We start from the raw sequence: 16,113 nt of genomic DNA on the forward strand, positions 1-16,113 counted from the left end.
ACACCAACCCCTTCAGTCTGGGTGGCGACTGATGATTGCGTTGGAGAAGAACCGACATGGCAACAGTCCTGCACACAACGCTCAGAGCTGAAAACCAAGGTCCGGGTCTGCCAGTTGATGTTGGGGTTATGATGTAACAACCACGGCAGCCCTAAGATGATCGGATAAGAGGGAGTCTTGATGATATCCAAAGAGATCTGTTCATGATGTTCTTCAATCCATAAACCTAGTGTCTCGGAATGTTGATGGACCGGACCCGAAGACAACGGGGTACCGTCAATAACTTCCACCACTGAAGCGCAGTTCTTTTCGATCAAAGTGATACCATTCCTGATGGCAAAATCTGCGTCCATATAATTTCCAGAGGCTCCGCAATCCAATAATCCAAGCACCCCTATGGGTTCTCTTCCTGACCAAGAGACCCGGAGCGTTAAGACCATAAGCACGACTGATTGCATGGGTTGCCGAACCAGTACCGTATCGGGAAGGACTGTAGAAGGAGAGGGGCCCATCGTCGCCTTACCCCTGGACAACAGGCCATTCAGTTTTCCGACCTTCGGAGCGGCCTTGATGGGCAAGCACTGAGATAATGACCAGAGGCCCCACAGTACAGGCACAACCGTAGGTCACGCCTACGTTTCTTCTCGGCATCAGATAGGGGGCCTCTAACCGCTCCTAGTTGCATTGGTTCGGGGTTTGGTTCAGACGAGGTAGATGCTTTGGTTGGTACTGGGACGAATCTTGAAACCGTCCTTTCTAAACGGCGCCTCTCACCCCTTCTCTCCGACAACCTGTGATCAATCCGCATCACTTGTTCTTGTAATGCTTGCAGGGTTTCGGGTTCTGGTATATGGAGGAGTTCATCCTTATATTCATCTCTCAACCCCCTACGAAAAAGGGTCTTTTGAGTAATCTCAGGCCATAGTGAATCGGTGGCCAGCTGACGAAAACGGCTGATGTAGGCGATTATATCACTGGATCCTTGCTTCAGGTCCATAAGCTGATTTTGCGCAGCAGCGGCAAGGTTGGGAGACCGGAATACTTCCAGAAAAGCCTTCTCAAAGGCCACAAAGTCTTCCAGGACTGGACTCTCGGCAGCCACCAAAGGAGTGGCCCAGGCCAATGCGTTTCCGGTGAGATTCCCCAAAACATACCCAATCTTAGCCTTATCTTGGAAGAAATGTGTAGGACGGCACAAAAAATGTATCCTACAATGATTGCAGAATTCAGCTACCCGTCTGGGCTCTCCGTCGAACTTTATCGGGGTGGTCTGAGCCATCACAGACTCTGCGGCGGTACCGGGGTGAGTCCCTTGAGCTACCAGCTGACGTAAGGCCACATTTTCCTGATTCAGTACGGTCATCTCGGCGCGTAGGGCCCTGATCTCATTCCTCAATTCTTCGGAGTCTTCCATTACAGAACCAGAGCTGGTTGAGAAGGCGTCTTAATCTGTTAAGCTGTGCGTCTCTGGAGCGCTGCGTACCTGGGGTTTCAGTTGCTGGTCTCACTGGTGACGCCAGACTGGTAGTTTCCAAACCGAATGTAGATATCGCAACGCTAGGAAACGACCCCGACCCAACCCTAATGGAACAGGGATGGATTGGAATCACCTCCCAACGCCACTGGCTCACCTCCCTGTGGATTACAGTGACGTCGGGACAGTGCAAGCACTGACAGGGAGGTGACTAGGTTGAGCTGGTGCGGTCCGGTAGAAAGCCACAACTGGATGACGAGAGGTCTTCAGCATGATCCACCAAGGAAGTTGATGATCCGGAGGGCTGGCACCCACGGCCAAAGTGACAAGAAGTTCAAGGCAAACAAGGAGGTCAGGAAGAGAGAGTGGACCCAGGAACAGGGAGACCCAAAGAGAGGGAGAAGGCCAAGATGGGAATCCCCCCAACCTCCTAAGAGCCACGGAGCCAAGGGAGCTAATCCCAAAGGAATTGGACCCAGGGAAGGGAGAGGAACTGGTGGGTAGCAGGAGTAAGGCAGCTCGTAGTCGGGACAAAGAAACAGGAACCAAGGAGCAGGGACCTGATGCGAGGCACCAAGCGACGGTAAGTGGGGACAAACCGCGTTAAGACGCGAACAGTAGAGGGCTGGACGCTATTTACAGCATCCAGCACGAAAGCGAGGCGTGGACCGCTAGCGGGACAGCGCATGCGCGATGGCCGAGCGGGCACCGGAACGAGGCTTGGAACACAAGCTTGCCTGCCCGTTCCTGGTTACCCGCGGGGCTCGCGCACGCAAGCGAGCGCCGACCCGCTGCCCACAGCCACGCTTCCCAAGCTGGTAACGGGGGTAGAACCGCCACGTCCGGGAACGGATGCGGCGAGAAGGCCAGGTAAGTGTCCTAACAAGAGGGCAGAGAGGGTGCTGTGGAGCAAAGCGGCAGGGATCGCACCACCAGCCGGAGACGCAAGGCCCGGCTCCCCTCCCAGGTTGTCATCTCGTCGGGGAGTGAGGAGTCTGGTGCTGCGTCCCAGGCCACAGCTGCCGAGGGTATGCCCAAGAGGCGGAGGTTGCAGGTGGACTCCTCGGCAGCAGAAGGGGCAGCTGAGACCCCACAGGGTCCGATGGAGGAAGATGGCATGGAGTCTTCCAGGTTGGTGGGGGGTTTGGTGGAGGATGAGGCCGTGGAAGGGACACACACAGGGTCTGGAGGTGGGGATTCCACCGGTGCTAGTGGTGCAGTGCAGTGGCAGGGACAGGAGGCAGCACAGGCTGCCGCGGTGTTGCCTGTGTGTCATACTGTCCCCGATCCTGTGACTGCATCATCCTGCACCAGCATGCCTACGTCCAGACCCGTTTTCAGGGAGGGGATAAGCGCACAACAACTGGCTTTCCTCTCCCTGCGGACGTGGCAATCCGTGACCGGGTTGAACCTGTCCTGTCTGGGATGGCATTGCGTCAACGGGGCATGCAGGGTGACCTGCAGTGTTTTCGTGAAGACACTGCACGTCATCTCAGATGCCTCGTTGACTGCGTTGACCTACTGGGATGGGTCACCAGGGCTGGACTGCTACGTATGCGGGACCTTGTTCCGACCCCCTCCTCACCTGAACCCCCTATGCGCCAGTCGTCCTCCATGCCATCTTCCCACCCATGTATCACTTGGGTACCCTGTGGAGCTGCCTCTGACCCTGCGGCCAGGCTGGTGGAGGACACATCCCTGCCACAGTCAGGAGTCGGACGTCCAGCAGGGGTGGTCACCTCAACAACTGCACCCCAGCCGGAGGAGGATGTGCAGGCAGCAAGAGCCAGGGCACAGGCACTGCAGCAGCAGCAACAATGTGGGAGCCATGATGGCTCGGGGCCTTCAACATCCGAGGGGCAGGCATCGGCCAGAGGGCAGGAGGACTCAGGATTGGAAGTGTCTTTTATGTGGCAGCGGTTGGGCCCGGCCATAGGTGCGGAGTGGCGGCGGGCGGAAGAGGCACGGCTCACATGGTCAGGGCGGAGAACTCCATGCGGAGGGCACTGAGGTGGGCCGAGTGCCTCGAGGCAATTCGCAGGGAGTTGGAGGTCAAAATCTCATCGTCCCTGCGAACCCTCGGGGCCATGGAAGAGGACCGCCTCCAGGACATCGAGCAGGAGTTTGATGATGCCCTGGCCCGGGAAATCGGGAAGTGAGCCGTCGGACTAACCCACCGCCATTGTATATAGTTTGTAGTTTTAGGTTTCCTTTATCTTTTTCATTCATTTGGGGTGCTTGGACAATGCCCCGCCTTTTTGTATATAGTTCTTTATTAGGTAGTTTTTTTGCTATGTTTCATTTCATTCGTTGGGCTCATGGACCCTGGATTACTTCTTTGTACTTAGTTGAACAGTGGATTTATCTATTATTATTTTTCTCACCATGGAGCAATGGATTTAACGGTTTCTGTTTCCTTTGGATTTGATTTGGTGGCCGGAGACTTTGGAAACATTTTCATTTTGATTTATTTGGATTCAGACTTCATGTTTTTCTTTTTGTGTTTTGGACATGCCTCATTTCATCTTTTTTTCAAACATTTTTTTCATGTTTTCATTTGATTACATTCTTTTTGTGTTCAATTTATTTTGGTTTATTACTTTGATGTGTGGTATTCTCTCATTGGTTTCATGCATGTCAGGGTGTAGGTTTTCACAATCACCAGCACACATTGTGTGTGTGTGACAGACATGTGTTGATGTATATTCTTGCCATTTGGGTTCTATCATGTAATGGGCATTCCAATGTGGGGTGGATGGGAGACTTGGTTGGGTCTTTGCACAGGGGTGGCGTGCGGTGGGATTTGCGAGGCCATGAGGCCCATGATTTTGGATCATGATGACGTGTTGGGGGGACATGAGTCGGGGCCTGCTGGCAGATGCCTGTCAATGCTGGGTGGGTAGGGATGCTGGGGGACATGAGTCGGAGCCTGCTGGCAGGTGCCCCTCACTGCTGGGTGGGTGGGGGTGCTGGGAGACATGAGTTGAGGCCTGCTGGCAGGTGCCCGTCAATGCTGCGGGGTGGGGGTGCTGGGGAACATGAGTCGGGGCCTGCTGGAAGGTGCCCCTCACTGCTGGGTGGGTGGGGGTGCTGGGGGACATGTGTCAGGGCCTGCTGGCAGGTGCCCGTCAATGCTGGGTGGGTGGGAGTGCTGGCGGACATGAGTCAGGGCCTGCTGGCAGGTGCCCTCATTGCTCGGTGGGTGGGGGTGCTGGGGGACATGAGTCTGGGCCTGCTGGCAGGTGCCCCTCACTGCTGGGTGGGTGGGGGTGCTGGGGCACATGAGTCGGGGCCTGCTGGCAGGTGCCCGTCAATGCTGGGTGGGTGGGGGTGCTGAGGAACATGAGTCGGGGCCTGCTGGCAGGTGCCTGTCAATGCTGGGTCGGTGGGGCTGCTGGGGGACATGAGTCAGGGCCTGCTGGCAGGTGCCCATCAATGCTGGGTGGGTGGGGGTGCTGGGGGACATGAGTCGGGGCCTGAGCCTCACTGCTGGGGGGTGGGGGTGCTGGGGGACATGTGTCAGGGCCTGCTGGCAGGTGCCCGTCAATGCTGGGTGGGTGGGGGTGCTGGGGGACATGAGTCTGGGCCTGCTGGCAGGTGCCCATCAATGCTGGGTGGGTGAAGGTGCTGGGGGACATGAGTCGGGGCCTGAGCCTCACTGCTGGGGGGTGGGGGTGCTGGGGGACATGAGTCAGTTCCTGCTGGCAGGTGCCCCTCACTGCTGGGTGGGTGGGGGTGCTGGGGGACATGAGTTAGGGCCTGCTGGCAGGTGCCTGTCAATGCTGGGTGGGTGGGGGTGCTGGGGGACATGAGTCGGGGCCTGAGCCTCACTGCTGGGGGGTGGGGGTGCTGGGGGACATGAGTTGGGGCCTGCTGGCAGGTGCCCGTCAATGCTGGTGGGTGGGGGTGCTGGGGGACATCAGTCGGGGCCTGCTGGAAGGTGCCCGTCAATTCTGAGTGGGTGGGGGTGCTGGCGGACATGAGTCGGGGCCTGCTGGCAGGTGCCCTCACTGCTCGGTGGGTGGGGGTGCTGGGGGACATGAGTCTGGGCCTGCTGGCAGGTGCCCCTCACTGCTGGGTGGGTGGGGGTGCTGGGGCACATGAGTCGGGGCCTGCTGGCAGGTGCCCATCAATGCTGGGTGGGTGGGGGTGCTGAGGAACATGAGTCGGGGCCTGCTGGCAGGTGCCCGTCAATGCTGGGTGGGTGGGGGTGCTGGGGGACATGAGTCGGGGCCTGAGCCTCACTGCTGCGGGGTGGGGGTGCTGGGGAACATGAGTCGGGGCCTGCTGGAAGGTGCCCCTCACTGCTGGGTGGGTGGGAGTGCTGGCGGACATGAGTCGGGGCCTGCTGGCAGGTGCCCTCACTGCTCGGTGGGTGGGGGTGCTGGGGGACATGAGTCTGGGCCTGCTGGCAGGTGCCCCTCACTGCTGGGTGGGTGGGGGTGCTGGGGCACATGAGTCGGGGCCTGCTGGCAGGTGCCCGTCAATGCTGGGTGGGTGGGGGTGCTGAGGAACATGAGTCGGGGCCTGCTGGCAGGTACCCGTCAATGCTGGGTGGGTGGGGGTGCTGGGGGACATGAGTCGGGGCCTGAGCCTCACTGCTGCGGGGTGGGGGTGCTGGGGAACATGAGTCGGGGCCTGCTGGAAGGTGCCCCTCACTGCTGGGTGGGTGGGGGTGCTGGGGCACATGAGTCGGGGCCTGCTGGCAGGTGCCCGTCAATGCTGGGTGGGTGGGAGTGCTGGGGGACATGAGTCGGGGCCTGAGCCTCACTGCTGGGGGGTGGGGGTGCTGGGGAACATGAGTCGGGGCCTGCTGGAAGGTGCCCGTCAATTCTGGGTGGGTGGGGGTGCTGGCGGACATGAGTTGGGCCTGCTGGCAGGTGCCCCTCACTGCTGGGTGGGTGGGGGTGCTGGGGCACATGAGTCGGGGCCTGCTGGCAGGTGCCCGTCAAAGCTGGGTGGGTGGGGGTGCTGAGGAACATGAGTCGGGGCCTGCTGGCAGGTGCCCGTCAATGCTGGGTGGGTGGGGATGCTGGGGGACATGAGTTGGTGATCACTAATGCAAGGTGACATGTGGACTGGCTGGGGGGCATGCCCATGGTGGATGGGCTGCGTGTGGGACATGACCAGGGGTGCAGGGTAGTCCCCTGTGGTGTGGGCTGCCTGTAGGAGCCGTGGAGGGGGCAGAGGGCACACCTGGGAGGACCCACACTGCCAATTCACGTGTGGGACTCCCCGCGCACCCCACTGGATACACTGCAAACCCCAGTAATACACGTACCCCGCTCCCACAGGGCCAATCGCGTGTGAAACTCCCCGCAAACCCCAGTAATACACGTACCACGCTCGCACAGGGCCAATCACGTGTGAAACTCCCCGCAAACCCCAGTAATACATGTACCCCGCTCGCACAGGGCCAATCGCGTGTGAAACTCCCCGCGAACCCCAGTAATACACGTACCCCACTCGCACAGGTCCAATCGCGTGTGAAACTCCCTGCAAACCCCAGTAATACACGTACCCCGCTCGCACAGGGCCAATTGCGTGTGAAACTCCCCGCGAACCCCAGTAATACACATACCCCGCTCGCACAGGGCCAATCTCGTATGAAACTCCCTAAAAGCCCCAGTAATACACGTAGCCCGCTCGCACAGGGCCAATCACATGTGAAACTCCCCACAAACCCCAGTAATACACGTACCCCGCTCGCACAGGGCCAACCGTGTGTGAAACTCCCCACGAACCCTAGTAATACACGTACCCCGCTTGCACAGGGCCAATCGCGTGTGAAACTCCCCACGCACCTCAGTAATACACATACCCCGCTCGCACAGGCCCATTCGCATGTGAAACTCCCAGCGAACCCCAGTAATACATGTACCCTGCTCGCACAGCGCCAATCGCGTGTGAAACTCCCTGCAAACCCCAGTAATACACGTACCTCACTTGCACAGGCCCAATCGCGTGTGATTCTCCATGCGCAGGGATGTACATGTATTCGGAGGGTTGCGTGGGGAGTTTTACAGGCGTTTTCGTGCTTGGGGGGCTGTATGCTGGTCCACTGGCCTGTGCGCCATGTACGGGATTTGTGCACTGTGCATGGCGCACGGGGAGGAGTTGGGGGCCTAACTGGCGCTGCTGCTGGGTCGCTGCGCCACTCTGCGCCATGGCTGGTTATGGATGTTAAAATCCATGAATACGCTGTGCGCGGAAATGTATTTTGGCGCACACGGCTGGCGCCGACTGTCGCACGCGGACACTGTGCGCCAGCCGCGTGCGCCACTTGTGCGCTGGATTCTGTGAATTACCCCCTCAATTTGTTCAGTCAATAATGGATCATTCATGCCTTCAGTATGGGAAGTCCGGCTGATTAGTCATTTGCTAATACCCTGTGCAATATCACTCTTATGTTCTGCATTCTCACTGAGCTGCTGTTTTTGCCCTTCACACATCCTTTCTATCTGCTCAACTAACATTTGCACCTGTGTCTCTAAGCACTGGAATCTATTCAAATCTAAAATCATCCCTCTGAGTTCTAGACTGGTACTGGTTGGATTTCTACTGGTCATTCTTATTTTGGTTTCTTTCAAGAGACTGATTTATGTTAGTGTTTCCCCTGGACTCCCAGGACAGAGGAAGTGGAGAGCATGGGATGGCTTTTCTCTGTCCATGATATCCTTATGAGGAGGACTAATCATAGGACTGAGGGCTTTAGGTCACATTATGTCTCTCATTTGATTGATACTGCTCCCTTTGTTCATTTCCATTTTCAATTAACCTATCTACATATCTTGGCCCTGTTTGATTGCTGTTTATCATTGTAGCAGGGTTACATCTACTATGTGCCCCCAATGCCTGTTAATGTTTGTTATGCATTTGACTTAGGGTGTTATTAGACCCTACCATGTCATACCGAAACCCCACTCATAGTGAATTGCCAAGTTCCTGGGAATAATGTAAGTACCCCTCTGACTGGAGACAGTAGATTGAAATAGAGTTGCCTGGGGTGCTGTCTTTCCATGCATAGTCACACACCTCTGGTTCTGCAATGTGTCCATTCTTTGTTATAGCCGTCACTAATGTAATTTTCCCTGATCTAATTTCTCACACTGCAGGGGCAGACTCTTTCACTGCGCTTTGATTCCTTGCCTCTACTCTCACTATGTGACATCACTTCAAAGATCTTTGTTGATTGAGCTAGAATCCATTTTGATGTCTTATCTCTAGTAAATTCACGGGTGAGCTGAGATACCACTTCCTTCTGTAATCATACAAGAACCTGGTCTTGAACTCTACTGAGTGTATATCATAGCTGATATTGAATCTTAAAAATGCTGTTTTCAAATCTTTCAAAAATTGTATTGGGGACTCATCTGGCTGATCTGAGAAAGTATATGCTGCTCTTTGCACATCTTGAATAGACCTAAATGGAGAATCTGATGTCTCTATCAAAATCATCCCATGGTAAATGATCCTGTTCAATAAGGCTATGCATACGGTTAGCATAGCCTGGATCCATTGACAGATGGAAAAATCAGATATATTGAGTTTTTGGAATGTCCAAAGTACAATGCAATTCAAGAACATTTTACAGATGCTATTCGATAGTCACACCCACATCTTTTCTAAAAGGTTTACTTAGACATTTAAAATGTGTCATGATTTTAAGTGGATTAACATCTGCTTCACCTTGACCCATCTCTCTCTGCTGTACTGAAACAGGACTAGCCCCCAGCATTGGAACCTGGGCAAACATCCATCAGCTGGCAGAGTTCCCAGACTGTGACTTGGCATAGCCTAAGTGAGAGACATTCCCTGTTGTCCATGGGGCCATGAGCACAGCTCTGGATTTCTGCAATCCGAGTTTGGCCATTTTATTTCTCTAAGCTGGGAATACAAATTGGGTGTCACTTTATGAGGTGCAGCGCCCTTGCCTCTCAGTATAACTATTAAATATTTCATTTCTGTGACCTGTACTTTGTAATCATTGATTGCTTCAATTTTTCTATCATCCTCAGAAATCAACTTAAACACTTCACATTGTAATGATTATATATCCCTATCAGATTGGGAATTATGTTTGCATAGCATTTGTACCTCTGACAAAGCAAGATCCCTGTCAGCCCGGATGCCTTCTAAACTTCCCCCATACATTCTTCCAATTGCTTCCCTCCCTGCACACGCTCCCCATTTAGAGTCTCACATTGTGCCTGTAATTGTGGGATAGGGCTGCTATCCCTATGCGGTCTCTTCTAAATGAAGCACCCTTTCCTGCATTGCTGCCAAATCACTTTGTAGTTCAACAATGATCTCATCATCCTTCCTTTTCAGATTGATCAACCTGTGCAAAATGAATCAAGTATTTGCTCCAAAATGGAATAAGCAATCTTGCTGACCCTTCTGGCCATCGCAGTTAACAAGTATAAGTAAATAGGAATGAAGCACCGTCCCTTCTGCAAACAATTGCTGCAGGGACTCCTTATCAATTTCTGATAACAACCATTCTCACCATTCAGCATCGATTCCGAAGTCTGGCTAGCTAGAGCAAAGGATTTAGTTTCAGCATAATCACAGCGGTCTGTCACTTTAACTTCTGTCATGTCTGCAGTGTTCCAATATTATTTAACGCCCAGCACCACTAAGAAAATTCAAATCGTGCCCAGCACAGCACAGCTCACAATGACAGCTATAATTTGCCACTCCTAACAAATGCACTTAGCCAAAACAAACCCAGGCATCTATACCAAAACATGTAAGAAATATTCCCTTGTCAGTTTCTGTTAATATCGGTTTGTGGAATCATGGGCTCTTTGGCTATGCATCAGAAGACTTTGTACCACACTAGACGCAACAACAGACTGCCAGGCAGGGTTAAAATTTCATATATTTTATATGAAGATTTATCAGCTCAAACAACGATGTAATGGACATTCACTCCATTTGCATTTATTTGCAAGAAACATGTAACATATTCAAAGTCATCTAGCCAAAGCAATCAACAAAATATAAAATCAACTGTGCATGTTGTTAGAGAAAATAATGCAGAACTTGCAATTTTACAGTGACCGTTTTCTTTGTGTTCTAAAAAATGGAATTAACAATCATTGATAATGTGTGTACCATGGATTGACTTCCTCTTCTATCTCGCCCTAGTTTACTATTAGCAGGTTGAGGATGAAATTAAGACACACCCTGGCAAGCACCTTAGTTGGTTTATGAAAGCAAATGCACTTTAGGAACTGCCTCACCTCCCTTTACCCATTAACTAAGGCCAGGTTAATCTGAGGTTAGAGATAATGGGCTCTCTTGTACCGTACAATTATTTCATAATCAATTGTGTATAAAGCAACTGCCCGGGTCTCAGTGAACCATGGAGAAAGAGATAGATGCCTTTTAGGTCAGTTTGACCTGGCATAATCACCCCTTGCCAGAAATTCCAGTTATTATCCCTTTTAATACTCACTTGTGACCCCTGTACAATCAGTTCCAAAAAAGGTAGCAGGCGCTCCTCTCAAGAAAGAACATGGCATGATAACCTGTTCTGTGTTTTTTCCCACTTTGAGATGATAATTTGCAGCACATGCTTTTTGCTCACTGTACCTTTCACAGTTGGGAAATATCAATTTGCATATCAGTCTTTGTCCCGCCCACAGGGGCAGTCCAACACCGAAATGCTATGGCAATTCCCTTCTGAACAAGAGTACTAACAGCAACCCCATCCACGTGTTTCAGCCTTGTTAGGCCTCATCAGTGAGGTGGAGCTGTGCCTCTCTGAGCAAAGTGAGCAGGGAATCCACACCTGGGTTCCCCCAGGCAACTCAGGGTGACCAACCCCAAATTCCTTGAAAATATTTCAGAAAAAGGTAGCAGGCGCTCCTCTCCAGAAAGAAGTAGTTCTTTGGGCTAGTAGTTCATGGCATGATAACCTGTTCTGTGTTTTTTTCCCACTTTGAGATGAGAGTTTGCAGCACATGCTTTTTGCTCAGTGTACCTTTCACACATCAGAATTAACCATTTGCATATCAGTCCTTGTCCCGCCCACATGGACAGTTCAGCACCAAAATGCTATGGCAATTCCCTTCTGAACAAGAGTACCAACAGCAACCCGATAACCGTGTTTCAGCCTTGTTGGCCTTATCAGTGAGGTGGAGCTGTGCCTCTCTGAGCACAGTGTACAATTAGCCCTCCTGACCTGCTTGCAGTTTCAACATGAACTCGACAGCAAATTCACAGCAGCCTCAGGTCGTTCCAGCTCAGGATTTCAGCTTGCGCTCCCTTGTTGTGCTGCATGGCACACAGATAACCTCCGCCTTCAAGGCCCAGCAAGGCTTGGCAAAATACCTTTATGCTTGGATAGCACAGCTGCAAATGACTGCCTAGCTCTCTCACTAGAGGATAATTTTCTGAAATTCGTAAAATGCAACCCAGGTCTTTGCATGAACCCAGAGCTTGTTAAATCTCTGCCTGTTTTAGAGTCTCATCAGGCAAGGGCCAGAGCATGCTCTGTCAAAACCCAGGCCACAAGCTTATGCCCAAAAACCACAGGCCCCCATGCAGAAAGTTACCAGCAAAACTCCCATCTCTCAGTCCTTATGAGCCTTTCTCAGAACCCAGGCCAGGACATATGGATCCTGCACATTTTTATCCACCTGCCAGGTGATGTCACTTCCTTCCCCCAGACGCGTATTTGTCACTCCCCATGTACATGTGACAGGGCTTATGAGAATATTCCAGAGCCTTCTAGGGCCCATCTCACTCCCTCTGGCTTTTAGAAAACTGCAGGCCCATTTGACCATCCCTTTCTGGGCTCTCAAGAAAATGAAACATGCCGTTCTCTTCCTGTGCTTCTAACTGAGTAATATTTGTGTTTATATCCAAGGCCTTTCATCTTGCTGCACTGTGCAAAGCAGCTGTTCAGCCCTTTAATTCTCTGTTTTTTCTGCCTTTATTTTTTTAATTGTAAACTCTGCAAACAAAGCTGTTTTAAGCAAGCAAATCTGTTCATGCACATGCTGTATTGGTAATATGTTAATGCTGGTAGAACCCCTACATTCAAAATCAACCCCATTTCAATTCCTATTGCTACAACCAGCCCCATGTTTTACCCTCAATGCTACACATTAGTGCTTAACATACAAAAACGCACACAGCATGTGCTTCAATGTTAGCCTCATTTGAAACTGGTGCACACCGTCTCTATTTGAAATCAGTGGCACCATTGAAATGATTGCATTGTTGAAATTATTGCACTCCATTTTTCCTTAGAGGAAGCACGCAAGACACAATGCAGCTGAGTAAATACTTACATACATATATACATTCAGTGAAAAAAAAACAGTGTTAAAGGAACGTTATGGTTAAGTTGTGCTACTAAAAACCTATGAAATTTAGTAAAAACAACTTTGTTAAAGGGACGTTATGGTTCCAAGTACAATCGAAACACCCTTGAATTTCGCCAGTTATCGTAAGCTAAGCAACCATAACTTGCACCACCACCGTGCACTGCTAAGACTAACATCCAGGACATCAAAGTTGACATCACAAATGTTATTGATGACATCAAAGATGACATCACATGCCAGGCTCCCTCTTTTTTCCTTTACTGACATATCTAGGCCAGTATCAGTCAGGAACTAAAAATTCAAAAAGTACTATATTTGTAGACTTATACTTCAAATATGTTCTTACAGTAATTCACCTGGGGTTCACTCACAGCATATGAAACATATACATAGGAGAAAACACAGATTTGGAAAACACCAATGCTTTCTATGTATGAAGATGATCAGTAAGGTTATCAGCATTTCTATTACTTTACTTTCCTGGATATGCTCATATGTGCATACATTGTATGCACACTACTTTCTTTAGGGTCCAGTCACATTATATGATAGTTATACAGAGCGAAGTAGTAGCTTTGAAGCAGATCAATAATTTCTGTGTATAAAGTTAATCAGTTAGGGTATGAAGATTAGCTGGCAATACTGTTGTTTACTTAATTTTCCCTGTATATGCTCATATTTGTATGGGTTGTTGTCTATTTGTGTTTTGTTTCGAATAATGCAATTATGTAGTAGGTGTGTTTTATTAGCTAGTTATTAAATGTTGCACAGTAGGCAAAACTGTAATAAAAAGCATTCATCATTTTACTATTCGACATGGTAAGATTAATAATATTACACATCCATCATGTATGTTGCACACAATGCCTATGTTTCTACATTAGTAGCTTAGTATACTGCAAAGAACCTGATAATAGAATGGTATTCATATCAATTCATTACTTAATGAACTATGTACCTCATGATATTTATTCCAATAATCCTTCACACTTTTTTATCAACATTACTATAAGAATCCCTTGTACAGACTTTTCATGAAAAGTAAATGCACATGTGATGTCAACAGATGTCATCAATGACATTTGTGATGTCATCTTTGATGCCCTGGGTGTTAGTCTTAGCAGTGCATGGTGGTGGCACGAGTTATGGTTGCCTAGCTTACCATAACTGGCGAATTTCAAGGGTTTTTCGGTTTTACTTGGAATCATAACGTCCCTTTAACTAATTTCATAGGTTTTAGTAGCGCAACTTAACCATAACGTCCCTTTACAAAGATTTTTTCACTGAATTTCATAGGTTTTTAGTAGCGCAACTTAACCATAATGTAACTTTAACAAAGTTTTTTCAATGAATTTCATAGCTTCTTAGTAGTGCAACTTAACCATAACGTCCCTTTAACAACGTTTTTTTCACTTAATTTTATAGGTTTTTAGTAGCGCAACTTAACCATAACATACCTTTAACTAATTTCATGGGTTTTTAGTAGCGCAACTTAACCATAACATCCCTTTAACAAAGGTTTTTTCACTGAATTTATATAGTTTTTAGTAGCACAACTTAACCATAATGTAACTTTAACAAAGTTTTTTTCACTGAATTTCATAGCTTCTTAATAGCGCAACTTAACCATAACGTCCCTTTAACAAAGCTTTTTTCACTAAATTTCATAGGTTTTTAGTAGCACAACTTAACCATAACATCCCTTTAACTACGTTTTTTTCACTGAATATTAATATAGATAACGTAAATGTGATAAATGTTTACTTAGACTCCCTTACCTTACATTTAAATAACATAGAATATACTAAACCCCCTGTCCTGCTACTGATTTTGATGTCCGCGGACTGTGCGCATGTCCGCGGGCTGATGCTGTCACCATCAGCACTATCCGAAAACTCAGAGGGTATCTTATATTATTGTATCGTACAATAAAAACACAAGAAATATTAAAAAAGAACCACATAAATACATTACATTCAATAATAAATAAGAAGTGGAAACTGTATATGTAAGACACCAACCATCCACTGAAGTAGCATTTCCAATATAATGAAATATACCAAAACAAAATAAATATGCCTCCAACTGAATTAGCTCACAGAAACTGCACAGCAAGAAACAAGAGCATACTTACACAGTAGTAACAGCAAAGGTTTCTAAACAAAGTATGTACACTACATTTACTTCATATATTTATACATTTTCTGTATTATGTACACTAAATCTAATATTTATTTTTTTTTAACACAAAAATGTCCAGTACTTTGGAATGGCTGGAAGAAAATTTCCCACGAGAGGAAATGAGTGAAGATAGTGATAATAATGGTAGACACAACATTTCTCTATATAAGCCAATTAATAACCATTACTTTATGTGTACTTAACACATCTTTTTTTTTTAACAGATCAGACAACCAATAAAAATAATGTATCAAAAGAGATATTGAAGATCCTCTGAAATGAATGGAACTAAAAATAGTTTTAATAATGCACTTCAATCTACTAAAAGACTGTCAGGCCGATTCATGGAATAAATGTGCGCCGAAAATCCCGGCGCAGAGGGGCCAATACGTGCGCTGCGCCGAAAATCAGCGCAAAGCGCAGGGAAACCAGCGCACGTCGATTCATGGAAGTCCCTGCGCAAGAAAAGCAGAGGACGTGCGCGGAAAAAACGCGCGGCGCAGGCCGGCGCACAGGTCAACCAACGTCGTGCGCCACGGCCACTGCGCCATCACTCCGAGCGCAGCGCACAGCTCTAAAGTAGGCGGGACACAGGGCGGGACACTCGGAATGGGGAATAAAATGGGGCACAACACTCGGAATGGGGAAGAATGTGGGCGGCACGGGGAAAGTTTAGGAGGCAAGTGCGCGGAACGCCCACACGCTCGCATACAACACGTATTCATGGAATAGAATAGGGCAAAAAAGCGCACGCTCAAAGCAGCGCACAGGCACAAACAGGCACAAACACGACCGCCACAAGAAAGCAGGCGGTAGCGTCTCTGCGCCTGCAAGAAATGTGCGCTAAAAGGTGCGCCAACAAATAGCACCTATATACAGACATGATCAATGTCCAATACTGTGGCCCTCCAGGACAAAAGACGTACAAAGGGGTACCCACAAACACACACACGCGCAGAGAGAAAAAATAAACGTGTGCGTGCATACCGGGGTGCGCGGTAAGTTGCACACGCGATATGGCCGGGTACGTGGATTTCAGGGGTGCGCGGGAAGTTCCACACGCGATATGGCCGGCTACGTGGTTTACAGGGGTGCGCGGGAAGTTCCACACGCGAT

Source organism: Ambystoma mexicanum, chromosome 10 (assembly GCF_040938575.1).
Source record: "Ambystoma mexicanum isolate Mex_15411 chromosome 10, UKY_AmexF1_1, whole genome shotgun sequence".
Taxonomy (NCBI): Eukaryota; Metazoa; Chordata; class Amphibia; order Caudata; family Ambystomatidae; genus Ambystoma; species Ambystoma mexicanum.